We start from the raw sequence: 21367 nt of genomic DNA, 5'->3' as shown, positions 1-21367 counted from the left end.
CTTACAGGATAGGACAACAAGGTCTTAAGTAATATAAATGTAATTGAGTTTTCTAAAAGAGATCAAGAGAGAATGGAGAAAACTGGAATATTTAATGTAAAAATGGCTAAGGAATCTTTAAAATTAAGTATAGAAACTAATCCTTCAATTTAGGGATTCTAAACTACCCAGCTGAAACTCAAACTCTACACACATCAAAATGTTATATAGTGGTATCTCATTTTGGTTTTAATTTGAATTTTCCTATTGTCCAACATTTTTGGAAATCTTTTCTTGCTCTCATTTTCATTCTATCTTCTCTGATGAGCATTTTCTGTTTCAATAGTTTGCTCCTCTTTTTAAAAAGGACATTAAATTGGGTGTTTACTTTTTGAATTTTGAAAGTTCTTTGTATGTTGTGGTCCCAATTCCTTTTAAAAATGTATTTGCAAGTAATTTCTCCTTGTCTGTGCAGGTCTTTCCATTTCCTTTAGAATATCTTTTTCAAATTTCAGTTTTTATTTTTTATGGAGTCTAATCTATTTTTTAATGTTAATGTCATATATAAACTGAATCAATTATGTATAATCAGTTATATATAAATGAATCAGATAATATTATGGGACTTTCCTGGTGGCTCAGACGGTAAAGTGTCTGCCTACAATGCAGGAGACCCGGATTCGATCCCTGGGTTGGGAAGATCTCCTGGAGAAGAAAATGGCAACCCATTCCAGTATTCTTGTCTGGAAAATGCCATGGATGGAGGAGCCTGGTAGGCTACAGTCCATGGGGTCGCAAAGAGTTGGACACGACTGAGAGACTTCAATGTCAATGTCAATCTATTTTTTAATTTTATGAGTTGTAAGAAACTCATGAGTTGAATTCTATATAGAAAGCATTGGCCTAATATTATACATTGCTCAACTTTTTTGTCTATGTTCTCTTTGTTTTAAGCTAATTTACCCTTTGTCAGTTACCTAATCTGCTGATAATGCCATTTAGTGCATTTTTATCTTACAAACTATACTTTTCATTTAATAAGTTTAATTTCTATATATCTTTGATGTCCCTCTATAATATGGTCACAATAGCTTCTATAATCTTGTATATACAATTATATTTTATTAACTGTTTAATGTTCTTGACTTTTGGTTCTAACATTTGTTTCATTTCTGGGTCACTTTTTATGATTTATATTACTTTTCACTATAGATCAAATTTTCCTGTGTTTTTGGCATGCTTTACAATTTTGAGTGGGATGCTAGGAATTTTTAAGTTTACATTGTTTTAAACTGATGTAAAATTATTTGTTTTATACTGGTTGTTTTTGTATTCCTATTAATATATTTTTGGAAACAGTTTCACCCTTTTGAGACTTGGATTTAAGTCTTTTTAGGTAGGACCAGAACAGCCCTTAGTCTAGGACAAATTTTGTGCATTAGTGAGGCAACTTTATTCCAAGGACTCCATTCTTTGCTTAGGGTATTAAGGGGTTTTCCTGTCCTGGTTGGTGAAATACAAACTATCCCAGCCCTGAATGGGCTTCAGAGACTTATTTATCTTCTATTTTTAGTGATTCTTTACCCAGTATCAGAAACTTTCTTCATGATCTTTCACTGATCAATGTGCAGCTGAAGACCTAAAAGGTAACCTCTAGATTTCCAGATATTTCTTGCTTTATGCATCTTTCTCTTCTTTACTGATCTGCCCTGAAAATACTAGCCACTTTGGCCTCTATAAATTCTGTCTCATTAACTCATGTTAGTACTCTTAGGTTCTTTGTGGTCTTCTATCCCACACCCTCAAACAGTGATGTGGAAATCCTCTTCAGGCAGTAAACTAGGACAGTTGTTAGGACTCTACTCATTTAAATGATTCATTCTTTCAAGGATGACTGTATCCAGCTGCCTATTGTACAATGCCTAAAACATTCCTTCATATATCTTGGAGTATTTAGGACTGGAGAGCAAATCTAGTCCTATCTCTTCATCATTATTATAAGTGAAAGTTTGGTACTTTTAATTATATTTAAATTTCCAAGTTCTCATTTCTTGTACATAAGAATGCAGTTCACTTTTTATATACTTTGGTGATGTATTAATACCTGAGACTGTGTTATCTGACTTTATTATATCTAGTAGCTTTTTGTAGATTCCTTGTCTGTTATTTTACAATGAAAAACATATTATCTACTAATAAAGACAGTTTTAATACTTTCATTTTATTTCCAATCTGTATGCTGTTTTTTTCTAGCCTGATTCTTAACTGGTAATTCTAATACTGTACTGGAAAACAGTTCTGAGAGTAGATATACTTGCATTTTTCCTACTCATAGTGAAAAAGTATCCAGTCTTACCCTAATTATGATGTGATCTGTAGGTATTTCATAAATAGTATCTGGTAAAAAATTCTCTTTTTGTCTTATTTTTCTGAAATATTTCAATTGTTTTTAAAGTCAAGGATAGACGTTAAGTTTTGTCAAATGTTTTATCTAAATCTATTGATTAGGATTTGTATTAATAATCCAATTAATTCTCTTTTGGGAATTATATTGGATTATTTAAGAATGTTGAACCAGTTTTGCATGTTCATGAAAGCCCCACTTATTCTTGATGTATTAGCCCTTTTTATATTTTCTAATATTTTGGTAAAATTTTTTATATCTTCAAGGAGAGATATTGATTAGTACTTTTTTTTTAATGCCTCTACTGGATATCATAACAAGATATAAATACATAATGTTGGTGTCTAAAAATGGGTTGTAAACGATTTCCTCTTCTTCCATATTCTGAAAGAGTTTCTGCAGAATTGGCATTACTATTTCCTTAAATAATGGAGATCATCTGCCATTTTTTGGAAGAAATTGACAAGCTGACTGTAAAATTTACATGAAAGAGGAAAGGGCAAAATATAGCTGAAACATTCCTGAAGCAGAAAGATAAATTGAGAGAAATTATACTTATCTAATAACACAGACAGGAAGATAAAAGGATATCGACATTGAGATTTAAATATTAGCACACACTATGTAATATAAAATCAAGAAACAAAACCATGCATTTGTAGACTTGTAAATTATGGGAGAGGAAACAGAATAGATTTGGGGAAAAGAGTGAATTTGTAAATTGTCTGGAAATATCTGAATGACATTATAGATAAGCACCATTATCCCATTTGAAGTATAAGGCCTGAGGTGAAAGGACAAAATTATAAAAGTTTCAGAAAACAAAATAAATGATTATTTGTATATCCTTAGAATATGGATGAATTTATTGAATGAGAATGAAAATATCAAAACATAAATAAAAAGATAAATATTTTGAATAAATTTAAATGGATAATTCATGTTTATAAAAATACATTAAATGATTAGAAATTCAAAAAATAAAAAGGAATCTTGCCAAAAAACTGACAAAAGTTGTTTACAACATGTATAATGGGCATAAGAATATGTTAAGAAACAGTGAAAATGAAAGAAAACTCATGTCCATTTGAATGAAATTACAGAAGGTAATATTGAACAAAAGAAGCAAATTTTTGCACACTTTGGGAAACTGTGCATTATCAAATTTTAATAACAGAGTAATAGAATGGAAATAGGTATATTTAGGGAAATATAAAATCACCATTAAGATAATAATCTACTTTGTAAGTACCATAATGGCTACATGACTTTGATTATATGAATATTCTAAGTTATACATACATGCTTTAAACACTGTATATTAATTATAAGCTCTACATATTAATATCGGAGAAAGCAATGGCACCCCACTCCAGTACTCTTGCCTGGAAAATCCTATGGACAGAGGAGCCTGATGGGCTGCAGTCCATGGGGTCACGAAGAGTCGGACACGACTGGGCGACTTCACTTTCACTTTTCATGCATTGGAGAAGGAGATGGCAACCCACTCCAGTGTTCTTGCCTGGAGAATCCCAGGGACGGAGGAACCTGGTGGGCTGCCCTCTATGGGGTCGCACAGAGTCGGACACGACTGTAGCAACTTAATATTACAGAAGAGGTTCCTTTTCTGCCTACTGATTTTCTTTTTTCCTCTCCAAACAACTTTTATGAATGTTATTAATATCGCATATGTTTCAATATGCAGACTTTATCTTCTAATCAGTATCCATGTTACTATCTCAATTCATATTTTGCTGTTTATCCAATTGATACAAATACATTTAAAAAGTAATTTTGAGGAAAGGGCAAGATAGAGGAAGGAGATTAAGAGGTATAAACTACTAGGTATAAAATAAGTAAGATATAGGGATGTAATGTACAGCATAGGGAATGTAACCAGTATTTTTATAATAATTTTAAATTGGCTATAACCTATAAAATATTAAATCAATATTTTGTACACCTGAAACTAATAAAACATTGAAAATCAACTATACTTCAATGCAAACATTTTTTAAGTTCTTTTGAGTCAGTTCAGTTCAGTCACTCCGTCATGTCCAACTCTTTGCAACCCCATGAATATCAGCACGCCAGGCCTCCCCGTCTATCACCAACTCCTGGAGTTCACACAGACTCATGTCCATCGAGTCAGTGATGCCATCCAGCCATCTCATCCTCTACCGTCCTCTTCTCCTCCTGCCCCCAATGCATCCCAGGATCAGAGTCTTTTCCAATGAGTCAACTCTTCTCATGAGGTGGCCAAAGTACTAGAGTTTCAGCTTTAGCATCATTCCTGCCAAAGAAATCCCAGGGCTGATCTCCTTCAGAATGGACTTGTTGGATCTTTTGAGTAACCACACATAAAAGGAAACCTATACTGGGATTAAAGGGGGATATAAAGAAACATAAAATGTGATTTTTGCTCTCCTAATATTTGCAAACTTATGAAAATAAAATTTTAGCATCCTGATATATCTTGCAGAAAAGGTTTTATGTAATTTTGTTATAGCTCAAAATTAGCTTTCCAGTTATATATGTAACTCGGAATCTAGACACAGTACAGCCCAAATCCCCGAATACTTTTAAGCCTCATAAATCCAAATAAAACAACCCCACAAAGAAAAGGAAGGCAAAAGCAAACAACCACCCCCAAGTCAATAATTAAAGTTACATGTGAAAACTATCTTGTCAATTTTCAACTGTCAGTTAGATCACATAAGCTTACCAGAGGGATTATTCAATTACTTGGGAAGGCTTCTTGCTCTCACCAATCCTGGGTGTCTGTGTCCTTATCTTTCTTTTGTCTACTTTGCCTGCTCTGGACTCATTTTTTTTTGCAGTACCAGAAATTTGCTCTGGCCTCTCTTGAGTCTACAATCAGGCAACCTTGTTCCCATGCTTTGCACTAGCTGGTCTCTAAAGTTAGTTAAACAAACTGAAAAATCAAGAGCTCTTCTTAACTTCACTAGAAAAGTGAGGTTACAGGGTAAACTGCTGCCCCTAATAATTAGCCAGACAGGCAGCAGATATCTAACATTAAATGTAAGAATATCAAATTTCAGAGCAGAAACACACAAGCAGAAACCTCAGTATGAACCAGTGCCCCTGGGAGGGGAAACCTGAATTACAGTTGATGAATTGCTGGAGCATCAGAACAGACAAGTCTGATAAAAACTCCAGGGGAATGTAGTCATTGAAGGAACCCGCACATTTTTTAGTTTTACCTGTTGAGTTCTAAGTTCTCCTTTGTGCTTCTGGCAGGAGGAAGAGAAAAAAAAAGATGTGATAATATGACAGGGCATTCTGATCTTCTCAGTAAGGCCTGCCCTCAGGAAAAACTAATTTACCAGCAACTAACCTGCTGGATTTCATCAGAGTCTAACCAACCTAAGGTAAAGGACATACACAACTCCAGCCTCCTCCAGCCATCAGCCACTGTGTCTCATCTAAGGATGGGGAGTAAGGAAGTGAAACTGAGAAGCACTACTGAAGTTCACAGTCCAGGAACACAGGTTCATCATAAGACTAAGACCTAATTATTGGAATATAGAATGCTTTCCCTTCCCCAAGTCTTACTAATATGTAACTGAAGACATATTTACCACCATTTCATTTACCCAGTTCTTTATATTCAGTACATCATGTATGGCTTTCAAAAAAAATAATAACACAAACAAAACAAAATATAATTTGAGGATAGAGAACAAATATCAGACACAGAATTAGAATATGGTAGGAATATTGAGATTATCACACTAGGAATTAAAAAGAAAACTATAGTTAGTATACTAAGGTATTTAAAGGAAAAAGTAGACAATATGTAAGAACAAATTGATGATGTAAGTGGGGACAAGAAATGATGAATGCCTTTAATGTATTCACTAGTAGACTGGACTGAAGAATGAATCTCTGAGCTTGAGAATATGACAATATAAAATCCTAAAACTGAAAGGAACAAAGAAAAAAGACTGACAAAATTTAAAAGAAGAGCAGAGCATGACTGAAAATAGCCCCAAGAACTTTGGGTACAGTTACAGAAGGTCTAAGGTAGACACATAAAGGAATTCAGTTCAGTTCAGTTCAGTCCCTCAGTTGTGTCCATCTCTTTGCAACCACATGAGCTGCAGCACACCAGGCCTCCCTGTCCATCACCAACTCCCGGAGCCTACCCAAACTCATGTCCATTGAGTCGGTGATGCCATCCAACCATCTCATCTGCATCCCCTTTTCCTCCTGCCCTCAATCTTTGCCAGCATCAAGGCTTTTCAAATGAGTCAACTCTTCACATCAGGTAGCCAAAGTATTGGAGTTTAAGCTTCAACATCAGTCCTTCCAATGAACACCCAGGACTGATCTCCTGTAGGATGGACTGATTGGATCTCTTTGCAGTCCGAGGGACTCTCAAGAGTCTTCTCCAACACCATAGTTCAAAAGTATCAATTTTTCGGTTCTCAGCTTACTTTATAGTCCAATTCTCACATCCATACATTACTACTGGAAAAAAATATAGCCTTGATTAGATGGACCTTTGTTGGCAAAGTAATGTCTCCGGTTTTTAATATGCTGTCTAGGTTGATAGTAACTTTCCTTCCAAGGAGTAAGTGTCTTTTAATTTCATGGCTGCAATCACCATCTGCAGTGATTTTGGAGCCCCCCAAGATAAAGTCTCTCAGTTTCCAAGGTGTACCCATCTATTTGCCAAAAAGTGATGGGACCAGATGCCATGATCTTAGTTTTCTGAATGTTGAGCTTTAAGCCAAATTTTTCACTCTCCTCTCTCACTTTCATAAAGAGGCTCTTTAGTTCTTCTTCACTTTCTGCCATAAGGGTGATGTTATCTGCACATCTGAGGTTATTGATATTTCTCCCAGCAGTCTTGATTCCAGCTTGTGCTTCCTCCAGCCCAGCGTTTCTCATGATGTACTCTGCATGTAAGTTAAATAAACAGGGTGACAATATACAGCCTTGACGTACTCCTTTTACTATTTGGAACCAGTCCGTTGTTCCATGTCCATAAAGGAATATCAGGAGGTAAAGAAAGAGACAAAGGAACAGAAGCAATATTTGAAGCAATAACACAATTAAGAGTTTTCCTAAATTAATGTCAGATCCCAAAACACACATTAAGGAATCTCAGAGGACACCAAGAAGGATAAAAAGCAAAAGACTGAAAACAAAAAACTACATTGTACAGTGATGCATGTAATTTTCAAACACCAGTAAATCAATTCTATAAAAAATGATTTTGAAAGAAGCCATAGGAAAAGCACTTTACCTATAGATGAGCAAAGATGAGGATTATATCCAACTTTTCCTCAGAAACCATGTAACAAGAATAGAATGAAGTAAAACATTTAAAGTGTTTAAAGGAAAAAATACCAGCATACAATTCTATATTCTGCATTATTGTCTTTCAAATATTGAAGGAGGAATAGAGACTGTCTCAAAAAAAAAAAAAAAAAGTAAATTTGTTGACAGCAGATTTCCTTTTCAAGGAACATTAAAAGAAGTTCTTTAGGAAGAAAGAAAATGATTTAGATCAGAACCTCAGGACTACGTGAAGAAAAGAGGAGCATCAGAGAAAGAGTAAATGAAGTTTAGAAAATTTCAAGCAACAAACTTTTTCAGTAAGAAAAGAGCAGTCATTCAAATAGAGGTAGTTGTTAAGGTACTTCATGGCTGTAATATATCCTTGGGAGAAATATTGTTTCCTATTAAATCTGCTGTTGGCTTTATCTATCTTTTATTCCAGTGAAATGAAAGTAAAACAGAGGTTTAGCATCAATTTAATTTTCATTTTCTTAGTCTCCTCTTCTGGCCGATGGCTGATGTCAGCCTGTAAGGCATTATGTTATGAAATGCACATCTTCCAGTGGCTAGCTGCCATCAAACAGATGGTTGTCTCTGAAAGTGGACTATAGTCAACCCTTCATGGTTATCTATTTTTTTTTTTTTGGTAATATGAGCAATTGAGATTTGATATGGTAATCGCCTCATAGTAACATTTAAGACTGCAGATCACGTATCTAAGAAGAATAACAGAGACAAATACAAGCAGATATATTTGATCAGCAGTTATAGTATACTTGATCTCAAGATGATATAGGCTTATATCATATTTAATCAGTGTAAACAATGTCAGTTATACAAACAAGGCTTGTCATGAGGATTTTTGTTAATATCTGAATGTGTGTGTCTGTGTCCAGTAGCTCAGTTTTGTCCAATTGTTTTTGACCATATTGAGTGTAATCTGTCAGGCTTCTCTGTCCATGGGATTCTCCAGGCAAGAATACTGGAATGGGTCGCCATTTCCTCCTCCAGGGGATTTTCCCAACCCAGGGATCAAATCCACATCTCCTGTGGCTCCTGCAGTGGCAGGCAAATTCTTTACCACTGAGCTACTTTCAAATAAACTTAATTATTCTAGATATGATTTGTAGTGAAACTCTCCTTGTGTACTTCCCATATTAAAATCTACCAGTCCATAGAAGTTTAAATATTTATCTATTTTTCCAGAAATAAAATGCAACAATAATTGATATGATTACATGTTATGCACAACAATTCATCAAGCTATACACTGTAGATTAATATGCTGTATTATATATTTGTTATACTTCAACTAAAATGATTAAAAAAAAAAAAAGAACTTTTAAAGAAAGGAAAGAAGAGGGCCACTGAGGGTATTTTCTTTGCTCAAGGTTATATAGCATTCTATTGCAAGAATAAAATGTAGTGGATATTTTTATGAGATTAATTTTGAAATTATGTTTATCTTTAAAACTTCTTAGCTGTTTGTGTACATAAAAGTAATAACACAAAAAGTTAATAATATTTAAATATAAGTAAATAAGATGTAGATTAGTAGCGATTGAAATTGTAAGAAAGAAAATGATAACTGGCTGGTTAAATAGTCATGAACTTAGGTTGTCTGAATACAAATCCTACACGTTCAACATGTAAGATATAGAGTGAATACAAAATTTCTAATTGTCTAATTGACTAAATATCTTACACATTGTCAGTCTTTTGGAAAAATTTGTTTTCCAGTATATTAGGCATTAGATAATAGCCCAAATTTATTGAGAGGGCTAAAAAATTGGGATATTATACTATATTTAATGAAAGATATGAAAAAGAAGCTCAATATTTCTCATGATTTTTATGACTCTCAAAAGAATGGAATACTGAGAAGAGAAATGAATGCCCTTAAATATTTGAAAGTTCCCTAAATGCCAAATCAGGAAGCATTCTACTCCAGTCTGTGGCTAGTAAATCACAAAATAGCACCACTCCTGTGAGAGACATACTTATTCTCAGGAAGAGGGGGCATTTTGACCTATTAGGCGTCTTTTTTGCTTAGTCTGAAACTGAGGAACTATACTTTGTCCTAGTGACATTATTAGATTGTGTATGGTCTACTAAAAAGTTTAGACTCACAGTGGACTAGTGAGGTAATTAATTTTATGTGTCAGCTTGACTGGCCATAGAGTTCTCAGACTAAACATTATTGCCAGATGTGTCTGAGTAGTGTTTTGGGACGATAGTCGTATTTGAATTGATGGTCTCAGTAGGTAGATTGGCTTCCCCAGTGGTTGTTGGTGGGCATCATTTGATCCTTTGAGGGCCTGAATAGAAATAAAAATGTTGAAAGAGAAATTGACCTTTTTTTTTTTTCTGCGTCACTATTGATCTGGGACATCTCATTTCATCTTTAGCCCTTGGTCTGAGATTTACAACATTGGATCTCCTGCTTCTTTGGCCTTCAGACTTAAATTAGAAATATACCACTGTTTCCTGAGTTTTCAGTTTGTACATGTCAAATCATGAGACTTGTCAGTCTCATAAGTTGCTTTATATATTTATATAAATATTACTGCTCTGTTTCTCTGGAGAGAACTGATTAATACAATTAGATATCCTTGGACTCACATCCCAACCTGTAGCAGGAGAAACTGATCAGTGCCTGTCACAGGCCAGCCTTCACCAATTCTACATTATCAGAATTTAAGAATCCTGAAGGTGCACTTATTGCTGATTGGAAACTCTACCCAGGGTCTCACCAGTGATGAGAAAAATTAAGCAGGCCACCATTTTCTACATGCTAAGCCTCCTCATACCGATAGCTTTTCAAATGATGGCCTGACTATTCATAGACTCTTCCTAACTTCATTCACCCATCCTTTCAAGTAGCCCATGGAACCATGCTAGATCATCTACGGAGAAAACTATCTATACATCTTCTTTTCTAGACCATGTTTGGTAATCTCTAAGGATTGCACATCAACTCTTCTTTCACCCCCTAGTGTAGAGGGGGTAGGGTATGAAAAGAAGACAGATTAAATCCTGAAATTTCCACTCAGTCTTGAATGCTGCAGAGTGAGGTGGCAGTTGTCCTTCATAAGGCAGCAAAAACCATAACAAAACACATCTCACCTGTGGAGAAGAGAGACTGACTATAGTGGACACAGCCTCATTACTATCCTTTGTGAACCCTGGGAAAGAGTATATATAAATTGAAGTACACATATATTCTTTTACTTTTCACCAGTAATCAAATTTTCATTAATAAATAATGTGACATTGCAGATTTTCACAACCTATTTGAAAGAAAATCAGTCAATTCACTCATTAACAAATCATCAGAAGAAAAAAGGAAGAGTTCTAAACAATACACTCAAGCATCCAATAAGTCAAATAATAAAAATAATTGCAAGCACACCCTGAGTGATGGAGTATACTTAATACTTAGTATGATGCACCACAATTCTGATCTTGTTAGGCTAAAAATTTAATCTACTTTTATTTGGTTGCTAATTGATGGATAGTAGTTTAACTCTCTTATTTCATTTGATTATGAGATAAACACATGTTTGCTATCAAAAGCTTTGACATAAGCACACAAAGAAAAACTGGTAAACTGGCATGATTACCAACTGAAAACTTAATATCAGCCTTTTCTTAAAGAAACAAATAAAGCCTCACATTTCCTATATAGTTTGTAACTAAAAGAAAATGTGTAAAGGATGGGATGGTAGTTAAGACTTGTTACTTAATGGGAAGCCTATTTAGATTTGACTTTTCCAGGAAGACTTCATAGATTTTCAAGGCTATATATATATGCTTTCAGAGTTTGTCTATATTTAGCAGTAGCATTTATTCTGTTTACTGCTATGTTTTCATTCATGTTCAACTCCTAGCATGTAGTAGGTGCTAAGTAGTTATTTGTTGAATGAACTAGATACTATTTTTAGAGGTGTGAACACCTTAGTTTTACAGATGTGGTAAATTCCAAAGATGAATTACATCAACTTTTCTAACCTATATTGTCAAAGAAGAATTTTCAGGCTTTACTATTCATGGACTCATTTCATTGTTCCTTTAAATGCACACTGTAAAAAAAAAAAAAAATGGAGACTTGGAAGGAAATTTCTTTTTAATTCTAAAGTGTTTTAAACTGATATGTTTCCATGATAAAGAAATATAACATTATATATATATAGATATATATATATATCTATAATCTAATAGATATAGAAGAATCATGATAGTGAAGATGCGAGCTTTGTAATGTATATAAAGTTTATTATGAATAAGCTGTATTTTATTGACTATAGTGACACATGTGGTTCAATAAAATAATAAGGGTAACTCAAGAAAATTACTATGAACAGTAGAATGTCAGTACTTCTGTTCATGAATGGCACACAGAGTACTGAATAATAGCTCAAGCATTCTGCTTCGCTGTATTTTTGTAAGTATTATATATTCTTAACAAGATAGTACAAAATTGAAAAGTCATTTGATCCTGTTAAGTTACAAAAATTACTGTAGATTTATATTGGAAGAATTTAAACACAATAGAGATCTGTTTGTTATAACTGTTTAAACTGCTAAAGTATATAAAATACATATTATAAGTCAGGTACATATTTTTCAGCATGTATCATGCTGTTTCATGTAATCATTGAAAGAACAATTGGGAGGTAGAACTTCCATCATCACTTTTTCAGAGAAAAACAAAATACAGAGAGATCAGGCCACCTTTCCGAGGTCAGGAAACTAAGTATGGCCAAGAAAGGATTTGGATACCAACTTCCATGTTTTAAAATAAGTTATAAGGGATCATTCTGAAAATGGTTGTAAACATTTTAATCTGGCAATTAATATAGGCTTTCAGAGGTTGGAAGTTAAGACAATTTATATACAGAAATTATCATCACCATTATTAGGAATAAATATTTATTGAACACTTCATAGACAGGATTACTTTACTAGCGTGTGAGATGAGTGCAATTGGGCAGTAGTTTGAGCATTCTTTGGTATTGCCTTTCTTTGGGATTGGAACGAAGACTGACCTTTTCTAGTCCTGTGGCCACTGCTGAGTTTTCCAGATTTGCTGGCATATTGAATGCAGCAGCACTTTCACAGCATCATCTTTTAGGATTTGAAATAGCTCAACTGGAGTTCCATCACCTCCACTAGCTTTGTTCGTAGTGATGTTTCCTAAGGCCCACATGAGTTCACATTCCAGGATGTCTGGCTCCAGGTGAGTGATCACACCATCGTGATTATCTGGGTCATGAAGATCTTTTTTGTACAGTTCTTCTCTGTATTCTTGCTACTTCTTCTTAATATCTTCTGCTTCTGTTAGGTCCATATCATTTCTGTCCTTTACTGTGCCCATTTTTGAATGTTGTTCCCTTGGTATCTCTAATTTTCTTGAAGAGATCTCTAGTCTTTCCCATCTATTGATTTCCTCTATTTCTTTGCATTGATCACTGAGGAAGCCTTTCTAAACTCTCCTTACTATTCTTTGGAACTCTGCATTCAAAAGGCTATATCTTTCCTTTTCTCATTTGCCTTTTGCTTCTCTTCTTCTCATAGCTATTTGTAAAGCCTCCTCAGACAACTATTTTGCCTTTTTTGCATTTCTTTTTCTTGGGGATGGTCTTTATCACTGCCTCCTGTACAATGTCATGAACCTCCATCCTTAGTTCCTGAGGCACTGTATCAGATCTAATCCCTTGAATAATCATAAGGGATTTGATTTAGGTCATACCTGAATGGTCTAGTGGTTTTCCCTACTTCCTTCAATTTAAGTCTGAATTTGGCAATAAGGAGTTCATGATCTGAGCCACAGTCACCTCCCAGTCTTGTTTTTTCTGATTATATAGAGCTTCTCCATCTTGGCTGCAAAGAATATAATCAATTTGATTTCAATATTGACCATCTGGGGATGTCCATGTGCAGAGTCTTCTCTTATGTTTTGGAAAAGGGTGTTTGCTATGACCAGTGCATTCTCTTGGCAAAATTCAATTAGCCTTCTCCCTGGTTCATTCACTCTAAGGCCAAATTTGACTGTTTTCCAGGTATTTCTTAACTTCCTACTTTTGCATTCCAGTCCCCTGTAATGAAAAGGATATCATTTATGGGTGTTCTAGAAGTTCTAGAAGGTCTTATAGATCTTCATAGACCTGTTCAACTTCAGCTTATTCAGCATTATTGGTTGGGGCATAGATTTGGATTACTATGGTATTGAATAGTTTCCCTTGGAAACAAACAGAAATCATTTTGTCATTTTTGAGATTGCATCCAAGTACTGCATTTCAGACTCTTTTGTTGACTATGATGGCCACTCCATTTCGTCTAAGGGATTACTGCTCACAGTAGTAGATATAATGGTCATCTGAGTTAAATTCACCCATTCCAGTCCATTTTGGTTCACTGATTCCTAAAATGTCGACGTTCACTCTTGCCATCTCCTCTTCAACAACTTCCAATTTGCCTTGATTCATGGACCTGACATTCCAGGTTCCTATGCAATATTGCTCATTACAGCATCAGACTTTACTTCCATCACCAGTCACATCCACAACTGGATGTTGTTTTTGCTTTGGCTCTGTCCGTTCATTCTTCCTGCAGTTATTTCTCTATTCTTCTCTAGTAGCATATTGGGCACCTAACGACCTAGGGAGTTCATCTTTCATGTCCTATCTTTTTGCCTTTTCATACTTTTAATGGGTTTCTCGAGGCAAGAACACTGAGGTGGTTTGCCATTCCCTTCTCCAGTGGACCACATTTTTCAGAACTCTCAGCCATGACTCATCAATCTTGGGTGGCCCAACATGGCATGGCTCATAGTATCATTGAGCTAGACAAGGCTGTGGTCCATGTGATCAGATTGGTTAGTTTTCTGTGATTGTGGTCAGGGACAACGTGTAGGAGTGCAGATAGAACAGAATGTGATCTTGGCAGAATTGAGGCCATTCACTTACTCCAACATTCTCACTTCTCTGTATTCTCCAGAAAGAAGTAAGAAGACTGCTTATCTTCACAGATACTCTAGGTTTCTTGCCTTGAGGTCAATCCTGGGAATCCATGCAAAGGGTCGGACATGACTGATCAGATCATATCAGTCGCTCAGTCATGTCCAACTCTTTGCGAACCCATGAATCGAAGCACACCAGGCCTCCCTGTCCATCACCAACTCCCGGAGTTCACTCAGACTCACGTCCATTGAGTCAGTGATGCCATCCAGCCATCTCATCCTCTGTCGTCCCCTTCTCCTCTTGGCCCCAATCCCTCCCAGCATCAGAGTCTTTTCCAATGAGTCAACTCTTTGCATGAGGTGGTCAAAGTACTGGAGTTTCAGCTTTAGCATCATTCCTTCCAAAGAAATCCCAGGGCTGATCTCCTTCAGAATGGACTGGTTGGATCTCCTTGCAGTCCAAGGGACTCTCAAGAGTCTTCTCCAACACCACAGTTCAAAAGCATCAATTCATTGGGGCTCAGCTTTCTTCACAGTCCAACTCTCACATCCAACATGACCACAGGAAAAACCATAGCCTTGACTAGACGAACCTTTGTTGGCAAAGTAATGTCTCTGCTTTTGAATGTGCTACCTAGGTTGGTCACAACTTTCGTTCCAAAGAGTAAGCGTCTTTTAATTTCATGGCTGCAGTCACCATCTGCAGTGATTTTGGAGCCCAGAAAAATAAAGTCTGACAGTGTTTCCACTGTTTCCCTGTCTATTTCCCATGAAGTGATGGGATCGGATGCCATGATCTTCATTTTCTGAATGTTGAGCTTTAAGCCAACTTTTTCACTCTCCTCTTTCATCTTCATCAAGAGGCTTTTGAGTTCCTCTTCATTTTCTGCCATAAGGGTGGTGTCATCTGCATATCTGAGGTTATTGATATTTTTCCTAGCAATCTTGATTCCAGCTTGTGCTTCTTCCAGCCCAGCGTTTTTCATGATGTATTCTGCATAGAAGTTAAATAAGCAGGGTGACAATATACAGCCTTGACATACTCCTTTTCCTATTTGGAACAAGTCTGTTGTTTCCACATCTAGTTCTAACTGTTGCTTCCTGACCTGCATGCAAATTTCTCAAGAGTCAGGTCAGGTGTTCTGGTATTCCCATCTCTTTCAGAATTTTCCACAGTTGATTGTGATCCACACAGTCAAAGGCTTTGGCATAGTCAATAAAGCAGAAATAGATGTTTTTCTGGAACTCTCTTGCTCTTTTGATGATCCAGCAGATGTTGGCAATTTGGTCTCTGGTTCCTCTGCCTTTTCTAAAACCAGCTTGAACATCTGGAAGTTCACAGTTCACGTATTGCTGAAGCCTGGCTTGGAGAATTTTGAGCATTACTTTACTAGCCTGTGAGATGAGTGCAACTGTCTGGTAGTTTGAGCATTCTTTGGCATTGCCTTTCTTTAGGATTGGAATGAAAACTGACCTTTTCCAGTCCTGTGCCACTGATGAGTTTTACAAATTTGCTGGCATATTGAGTGCAGCACTTTCACAGCATCATCTTTCAGGATTTGAAATAGCTCCACTGGTATTCCATCACCTCTACTAGCTTTGTTCGTAGTGATGCTTTCTAAGGCCCACTTCACTTCAATTCCAGGATGTCTGGCTCTAGGTGAGTGATCACAGCATCGTGATTATCTGGGTCTTGAAGATCTTTTTTGTACAGTTCTTCTGTGTATTCTTGCCACCTCTTCTTAATATCTTCTGCTTCTGTTAGGTCCATACAATTTCTGTCCTTTATTGAGCCCATCTTTGCATGAAATGTCCCCTTGGTATCCCTGATTTTCTTGAAGAGATCTCTAGTTTTTCCCATTCTGTTGTTTTCCTCTATTTCTTTGCATTGATCACTGAGGAAGGCTTTCTTATCTCTTCTTGCTATTCTTTGGAACTCTGCATTCAGATGCTTATATCTTTCCTTTCCTCCTTTGCTTTTCGCTTCTCTTCTTTTCACAGCTATTTGTAAGGCCTCCCCAGTCAGCCATTTTGCTTCTTTGTATTTCTTTTCCATGGGGACGGTCTTGATCCTTGTCTCCTGTACAATGTCACGAACCTCATTCCATAGTTCTTCAGGCACTCTATCAGATCGAGCCCCTTAAATCTATTTCTCACTTCCACTGTATAATCATCAGGGATTTGATTTAGGTCATACATGTGTGGTCTCGTGGTTTTCCCTACTTTCTTCAATTTCAGTCTGAATCTGGCAATAAGGAGTTCATTATCTGAGCCACAGTCAGCTCCTGGTTTTGTTTTTGTTGACTGTATAGAGCTTCTCCATCTTTGGCTGCAAAGAATATAATCAATCTGATTTCGGTGTTGACCATCTGGTGATGTCCATGTGTAGAGTCTTCTCTTGTGTTGTTGGAAGAGGGTGTTTGCTATGACCAGTGCGTTTTCTTGGCAAAACTCTATTAGTCTTTGCCCTGCTTCATTCCGTATTCCAAGGCCAAATTTGCCTGTTACTGCTGGTGTTTCTTGACTTCCTAGTTTTGCATTCCAGTCCCCTATAATATAAAGGACATCTTTTTGGGGTGTTAGTTCTAAAAGGTCTTGTAGGTCTTCATAGAACTGTTCAACTTCAGCTTCTTCAGTGTTACTAGTTGGGGCATAGACTTGGATTACTGTGATATTGAATGGTTTGCCTTGGAAACAAACAGAGATCATTCTGTCATTTTTAAGATTGCATCCAAGTACTACATTTTGAACTCTTTTGTTGACCATGATGGCCACTCCATTTCTTCTGAGGGATTCTTGCCCACAGTAGTAGATATAATGGTCATCTGAGTTAAATTCACCCATCCAGTCCATTTCAGTTTGCTAATTCCTAGAATGTTGACATTCACTCTTACCATCTCTTGTTTGACCACTTCCAATTTGCCTTGATTCATGGACCTGACTTTCCATGTTCCTATGCCATATTGCTCTTTACAGCATCGGACCTTGCTTCTATCACCAGTCACATCTACAACTGAGTATTGTTTTTGCTTTGGCTCCATCCCTTCATTCTTTCTGGAGTTATTTCTCCACTGATCTCCAGTAGCATATGGGGCGCCTATTGACCTGGGGAGTTCCTCTTTTTCTGAGGAGGTCTGAGGTCAGGGGCAGAACCCAGGAGGCCCCCATGCCTGAGGGGAGGCAGCCAAGAGGAGTTACCCCATGTCCAAGGTCAGGGGCAGCGGCCGAGAGTGCCAGGCTGTGATGGCGCAGGAACGGCTGAGAGGAGCTACCGCACGCTTGAGGCCAGGGGCAGCGGACGGGTAGACCTACCCCTGGCCCGAGGCTGGGGGCATGGCCAGGAGGAGCAACCCACCTCCAAGGAGCAGTGGCTGCACGGGGCAGGAGGGCCTAGAGGAGCTATTCCACATTGAAGGTCCAAGGGGGGGCATGGGGAGATATCCCTCGTCCAAGGTAAGGAGCAGCGGCTGCACTTTGCTGGAGCAGCCGTGAAGAGATACCCCACGCCCAAGGTAAGAGAAACCCAAGTAAGACGGTAGGTGTTGCAAGAGGACATCAGAGGGCAGACACACTGAAACCATACTCACAGAAAACTAGTCAATCTAATCACACTAGGACCATAGCCTTGTCTAATTCAATGAAACTAAGCCATGCCCATGGGGCCACCCAAGACGCGCGGGTCATGGTAGAAGGGTCTGACAGAATGTGGTCCACAGGAGAAGGGAATGGCAAACCACCTCAGTATTCTTGCCTTGAGAACCCCATGAACAGTATGAAAAGAAGACATACTGATGGCTAATAAACACATGAAAAGTTGCTCAACATCACTCATTATTAGGGAAGTGCAAGTCAAAACCAGAATAAGATACCACCTCACACCAGTAGAATGGCCATCATCAAAAAGTCTACAAACAGTAGATGCTGGAGAGTGTGTGGAGAAAAGGGAACACTCTTGAAAATAGAAAAAAAAAATTAAATCAAAATTTGGTCACATGAAATTTAGATATAAATGCAGAACTTCAGAGTTCCTTTCCCTTCATTTTGTAACACAAAACTCAGTTGATTATTTTATATATTACAGTTTAAGAGATGAAATGAGCCTTACATTGTGTTGTATTATATCCTATCCTTAATGCAGTTTATTTTCTAATTAAAGATATTAAAGTATTTAGTCACAATTTATTCTACTATAATCCTTTCTTCTGTAACTTCATCAAGGGCATTAAAGGAAAGTATTTATTTCCTCCATGAAATATCATAGAACTACAATAAAGATTCAATTCTGTGTATGCTTCTAGTGCAGTAACTGAAATATGATCTTCCAGAGGATTTTAAGCTCAATAATATATTGTGAGTGGTAATTTAATTTTGTAGAATATTATCAGAATGCTTTCATCTCAAAAATTTTAAACATGATTGACCATGAGATTCTGACTCTTCTTCTTTAATCTTGATTAAGTGTGTTCAAAGAATACAAACTAACTACATATGAGCTCATATTAGGCAGTGTTAAGAATACAGTGCTAAAGAAAATATACCACATAGTCTACATTAATTGGTGAAATATAAAATTAACCATTCTTTTGTAGGATTGCGTGCTGCGATTCATGGGGTCGCAAAGAGTCGGACACGACTGAGCGACTGACCTGATCTGATCTGATACAACCATGATCAACTCCGACAGTTCAAAAGATAATGGATAGTTGACAATTATAGTTAACATTTGATAAAATTAAAATAATTTTAGTTTTATTTTATGTTAAAACATTGTAGTCTAAAATACTAAAGACAGTGTGTTTTTTTAGTACTATCTAAACATACTAAAGATAGTAAGTTTCAGTACTTGATTATTCCATAGACTAACTGTTGCTTTCAGCATAATAACTACTATTTTCAGATTTTGTCAAATTTTATATAGATTTAAATTCATTTCATACTAAACATACTAAAGATATCATATTATAAGACACCTTCTTTATAAGATACAAAGAAAGGTGTTGTATTTGACTATAATTTATAATCCAATATCTGTATGGTATATTTCGAACTCCCCACTAAACTGGGATCATAGCTAGTGGTTATTTTCCCCAATTTTTTTCTTTCTCTCCCCCTTTTCCTCTTTCTGTTTTTCCTAAGAAGAAGGGGACAACAGAGGATGAGGTGGTTGGATGACATCACCAACTCAATGGACATGAGTTTGAGCAAACTCTGGGAGATGATGAAGGACAGGGAAGCCTGGTTTGCTGAATCCATGGGGTCACAAAGATTCAGAAATGATTGAATGACTAAGCATGCACAGCACAAACACAGTTATTTAACTCACGCTAAATAATTGAGGACAGCATAGCCTTGCCTCTCAAAACTAGTAGTGACTATAAAGTCTTTGTTCAAGTTTATAAGACATAATAATTTATAGTCAGCCTTAGAACAGGAAAATCTAGTTTAGAAGAATTATGTGGAATTAAAGACATAAGGTGCCAAATATTCCACACATTATGAATTTATTAATCATAAGTCATTGAACTATATAAACACAGAGGTACTTAACTTGATTATTCTATAGGCTAACTGTTGCTTTCAGCAGAATAACTACTATTTTCAGATTTTGTCAAATTTTATATAGATTTATTTCATGAAATGCAAACTAAATGTATATATATTTTTGAATAATATAATTTGGGCTAGATTTCCAAAGCTACTTTCTTTCCCTATAAATCCACCTGGCATTCTCATACCAAATGTATTTGTCTAGATGGACCTAATTGGATAACGAGATTTTTACTGGTCAGAAACTTAGAAGGAATGGGCCCAGTTTCCATTGCTATTCAAGACTCTAAATTGTTTACTCATCTAATTAATTGGGTGTTATCATCCACTAAATTGCTTTGCTCCTATCATGCTGGTCTTTTCAGCCCTCCAATTCAGAATCTATATCTTTGCTATATATTCCCACATAGTTCCATGGGACGTTGAGTTCTATCTTTTAAAATTTGACATTTTGTTGCATTTTTTCACTGTAAAAGGGAGCACAATCTAAGGCTGTTTGCTTTCATCTGTGTTATTACTTGACTAATTGATATAGTAATTTCTCCCCTCTGAAATAGATTATAATTCCTTGATAAAGATTTATTATGTTTTACACTACTGTGAATTTCTTTTTTGTTTAATTTAAAGTACAACACTATATATGCATACGATAGATAACAGATTTTACAGATAAATATACAGATAGTAAGTTACAATATATAATTACTTTTAGCATGACCTACTAATATTTGATTATACACCTATGGGAAATATGTTTTATATCTTATTTTGTAGATGACATGCATGAAGACAAGGGATGTTAAAGAATGCAATCAAATTTACATAACTAACAAATTACAAAGCTAATATTAAAATCCCGGGATTATAATTTTATATTTGTTCTCAAAAACTATTGTAGCTAATTATGTTATTTATAAAAGCTACGGTACATAAAGGCAAAACAAAAAAAATCCAAGGAACTATATTGTGAGTATATCTTTACTGGTGGTAAAGAATCTGCCTGCAATATGAGAGAACCAAGTTCAATCCCTGCGTCGGGAAGATCCCCTGAAGAAGGACATAGTAACCTACTCCAGTACTCTTGCCTGGAGAATTCCATGGACAGAGGAGCCTGGCAAGGCTACAGTTCATGGGGTCACAGAGTCAGACGTGACTGAGCAACTAAC

This window comes from Bos javanicus, chromosome 6 (genome assembly GCF_032452875.1).
Source record: "Bos javanicus breed banteng chromosome 6, ARS-OSU_banteng_1.0, whole genome shotgun sequence".
NCBI classification, from domain to species: Eukaryota; Metazoa; Chordata; class Mammalia; order Artiodactyla; family Bovidae; genus Bos; species Bos javanicus.
This window is presented reverse-complemented; position numbering follows the sequence as displayed.